This window comes from Hemiscyllium ocellatum, chromosome 9 (genome assembly GCF_020745735.1).
Source record: "Hemiscyllium ocellatum isolate sHemOce1 chromosome 9, sHemOce1.pat.X.cur, whole genome shotgun sequence".
NCBI classification, from domain to species: domain Eukaryota; kingdom Metazoa; phylum Chordata; class Chondrichthyes; order Orectolobiformes; family Hemiscylliidae; genus Hemiscyllium; species Hemiscyllium ocellatum.
This window is the reverse complement of record NC_083409.1, coordinates 5,348,848-5,353,474: the sequence shown is the minus strand read 5'-3', so window position 1 is coordinate 5,353,474 and position 4,627 is coordinate 5,348,848. Positions and strand designations below refer to the sequence as shown.

General features: G+C 42.2%; 1 non-coding gene across 1 annotated transcript; it reads right to left on the bottom strand.

Moving 5' to 3' along the window:
- Positions 1-897: 897 nt before the first annotated feature.
- Positions 898-979, bottom strand: trnas-aga (transfer RNA serine (anticodon AGA)). Its single transcript has one exon. It is a non-coding gene; the product is annotated as a tRNA-Ser (tRNA).
- Positions 980-4,627: the final 3,648 nt, after the last annotated feature.

The following is a 4,627-nucleotide window of genomic DNA, read 5'->3' as shown; positions in this document are numbered from 1 at the left end:
GGGAAATATAGTTTCAGTAGCATAAAGGCCTCCACAGGAAACAGACAGACAGACATGGCAAAGTGTCTGACATTGCAGAGGTGGAAACAACAACACTGCATTGAGAATAAACCCGGAGAAGAAACTGTCAACTTTATCTCAAACTCTGCTCTCCCTCGGTCTATACTAAGATATATAACATGATTCCATCATGCGGTTAATTGCTATCTTCTATTTTGTATATATTTCAATGTTGCTTAAAATACATTGCTGATGGTGAGGTGGGTGAACTTAAATCCTGGATCTTGCTGTTTACTATTCCTTCAATATGCTCTCAGTCCCGGTTCAACTAATCGGTTTTCTCTTTTATCCAGAGCAACTTTTGTTGGGGTAGCTGTAACGTGAACATCCAAAATGATAAGAACAAGGAAGGCCTTGGAGAAGAACAACGTTCAGACGGGGAGAAAGGACCTAAGGCCTGAGGCTTACAGCTGCCTGGTTTTGAGAGAATAAGTGTTATTTTGTGAATCTTAATTGGGAGTTTTATCTCAATAGTATTATCGAAGGGAACTTCAAAATGGATAATAGAAATACATTGTCAATCGTGGTTTGTTAATGAACCTCTCTTTTACTTTAAAAATGAAGTCCTTAATTTTAACTTTGTGTAATTCTTGGCCAATCGAACTTTTGCAGACTCCTGTAAGGCAAAATTGGTTTCTGTGTTGCTGGTTTTATATTATGCTGGGGGGTTTGCGCTGTGTCGTAATGAGTCCAAACAAATTTGGCAATGCAAGTGTGCATCTGTGCCGTTCGTTGAGTGCACGAGAAATTTGCACCATTCATGACTTGGATGAAGTGATTCTCCCGCCGTGGTCTGAATCTCCAAAAGCAGAACACAAACCAATCTTTGCCATCTTCTGTAGTTGACAGGACTCGAACCTGCGGGGGAATACCCCAATGGATTTCTAGTCCATCGCCTTAACCACTCGGCCACAACTTCAGCGGGCTGTAGAGACTGCTCATTGCCCAATCTCTGTCCCTGGGGTGTTTAACTGTAGTGAATCATTGTTTGGTTTATTTGAATTCAAAAACCACAGCTTTCAAATCGATGAAATGTCGTGACAAAGTGGGTCTGGGTGTTCCACCCCGATAGGTGGAATGGATATTCAGCTTAAACGAAGGTGGAAATTGCAGGCAAATACTCAGCATGTCGAGCAGGATCTCAGTTGGGAAACGGCGATTTAACATTCCCGAACTTCTTCAGAACGTTATCAAAACTCCGTTTTCTCCCAGTAGTACTGACAAACCTGTTGACATTCCCCAGAATTTTCTAATTTTGATTCAGATTCCCAAAATCCACAGTCCTTTACGTTAACCATTAAAGCAATACAGGAATTCCTTTGCGATTCTGGATAAGATTCCTGTTTGGGGAACATTTTCCTGACCACATTAAAAACCCAGAGCTGTGCAGGAAAGAAAACCAATGAAATATGAGGAGTGAGAGATTCGACCATAAAACGTCCCAAACCACCAACCGTTTGGTTATTGGATGAACGTTAACCAATTACGCAACAGAGACGGGTGAACCGACTCTTTGCACGATCCATAAAACAAGCTTTTCACGAATTCAAACTTCAGCCTGCCATTCCCGAAGTGATTTTTGTCCTCTATTAGTTTTAGTTTTCCAAGGTAAATCCTGAGACATTCGCTGTAATGAAATGGCAACAATCCTGTACCTGCTGCAAACACATCCATGTCACAGCAACCAGCTTTTCTAGACCAAAAGTTCTGCTTTCTTCGAAACCTTTTCGTAACTTGTTTGTACCCGAGTTTTCTCGTGGTCCTGTAGCCGTGGCGAGTTTTGAATTCCTGACGGGCAGGAACGAAAATCCTTTCAATTTCTCAGATCGGATCATGACCAGAGAACAACAGAGTCAACGTCCGAAATCTGAAAGACTGGCTCTGTTAAGTGGGACAATCCACCCTTCGTTCACCTCTGATTTCACTTCCCAAAGAGATTCTAACGTTTTCCAAAGCTGGAGGCATGCATTTACTGTTATTTTCCCTTGTGTTTTTTAAAACCTGCCAACTGGCGATATTTTCCTAAAACCTCTTCGCAATCCTCCACCTTGCATTACGTCCAGGGAGGGCAAAACCACTTTTGTTGAGAAATTACTGAGTTTAGGACTCTTCTCTTTGGAAAAAAAGAGGGTTAACTGGAGATTTTCATGGACTGTTTATAATGATGGGGGAGGGCGCAGTGCGGATGGTTGGGTTGATGTTCTGGAGGAAATGTTGCCAACGATCAGGGTCAGTCTCCAGAGGACTGGGACTAAATATATTTAATGAGAAAACGACATTTGTGAAGAATATATAGAGCCTAATCTCAGGGGAACCTTTAATCATTTAAGACACGGATGGTGAGGACATTCTGTCTTTCAGAGAGTAGCAAATGTGCAGAATTCCTTGCAATGAAGCTGTCAAGGCTGAGTATAATCAAGGCTGAGACGGTGAGACAATTAATCACTTTGGGAATCAAGAAGAATGGGGATAAGGCAGAAAAGTGCAGTTAAGTATTAACCAAAGCAGACATGACCTCATTAAAAGCTTGAGCTGACCTGATGGGACGAATGGCTTCCATCTGTTCCAATGTCTTATCTGTCATTTGGAAACTGCGAGAGACAATTGTGAAGAAAGAAATTGCAGGACGTTGAGAAAAGATGATTGGAGTCCAACTGAGTCAACATCATTTGTTGAATGGAAAAACACACTTGACAACTTTGCCAGAGTTCTTTGATCATATTACAAGCAGAGTTGACCAAATTTTGGTAGGCCATCCTTAAGGGACTATACCAAAAGCCATTGCACAAGGTAGGAGTTCACGGTGTTGAGTCAAAAATGGCCAGGACTTTCCGTTGTTTATTTAATGGAAGACACAGAATCTGGATTATTGCGTATTTTTCAAGTTGTAGAAATGTAATTAGTAAAGTGCTGGAATGGTCAGTCATCGGACTTCAATGACTTATATCTGAATTAATGACTTGGTGGAATTGGCAGAGTGAAAGGCGTCCTGTTTTACTGACGATACACAATAGGAGGGAGGGCATATTGAGATGAGGACAGCGGAATCTGGAAATGGATAGAGACAGGTTGGGTGGGTGGGCAAAAACTTTGCAGGTGCCATTTCATGTCGGGCGATTGAGGTCATGCACATAATACGAAGAACAAAAGACTGACTGCTATTAAAATCAAGAGAAACTCCAAAGAATTCCTGTACAGAAGAATCTGGGTGCCCTTGTGCATGAAACAAACAAAGGTGAGTGGCAAACTGTTTTTTTTTCCTGAAAAAATAACGTCCTTTCCTAATGCTGACACTGAAAGAGTTGTGTCCCCGGAAATGACTGAACTGAAGGTGCCCTGCAAATTAATCGAAAACCAAGATATGTCTCTTGCTGTTCTTGGGACGTAGCTGATGTATTGTTTACAGATCTCTAAACTTTATTGAAAATTGAGTCAGGAAAGAGAGAGAGGAAGTTAAGGACACCCATGATTATTAGGCAAAAGTGAGTATTGCAGTTGCTGGAGATTAGATTCAAGAATGTGGTGCTGAAAAAGCACAGCATGTCAGGTAGCATCTGAGGAGCAGGAAAATCACGTTTCATGCAAAAGCCTTCAATCAGGAATTTTGTTGGAAGCCCCGAGTGTGGAGAGATAAATATTCGAGGATGGGGCCAGGTTGTCGCTAGCTGGGAAAGCAATAGGTGCACGGAAGACGTTGAAAAGATGACAGTTTGGAGAGTGATGCACATGGGTGGGAAGTAAATGGGACAGATGGGACAGGTCATAAGGACGGTGCTGAGCTGGAAGTTTTGAAGTGGGGTAATGTGGGGGGAGGAGCAATGTAGAAAGTGGTGAAATCCCAATTGATGCCATGGGGCTGGAGGTTCCCAATGTGGAGATTTGGCTTCCGAACATAGAACAACACAACAAGACAGCGCAGCACAGGCCCTTTGGCTTTTGATGTTGCACCGACCTGTGAACTAATCTCAGGTCATCCCCCTATATTATTCCATCATCATCCATGTGTTTATCCAAGGATTGTTTAAACCTCCATAATTTAGCAGAGTGAACGACATTGACAGGCAGGGCATTCCTCTCCCTTACTATTCTCTGAGCAAAGAACCTGCCTCTGACATCCGGCTTAAATCTATAACCCCTCAAGTTGTAGTTATGACCACTTGTACAAGCTGACATCATCTTCCTAAGAAAAAGACTTCCACAGTCTACTGTATGTAATCTGCTTATCATCTTGTAACTCTCGAGAGTAGGTTGGATCGCTATGCTGTATGTTTGATTCAAACCTACAGCTCAGCGAGCAGGCCTACACCCTAAACCTCAACCTGAGCTACAAACCTTCACAAAACTTGCAAAAACCTTATAACTCTGTATCAAATCCGCTCTCAGACTTCTTCTTTCCAATGAGATCAGTCTCAAGTCTCTCAGATTTTCCTGATAACACTTTTTCCTCTAGAACAGGCAATATCTTGTTAAATCTCGTCTGCAACTTTTCCAACGCATCCACAAACTTCCTGGAATGGGGCGACATGGCAGTTCAAAATATTCAAGTGGAGCCACACAATTGTTTTGT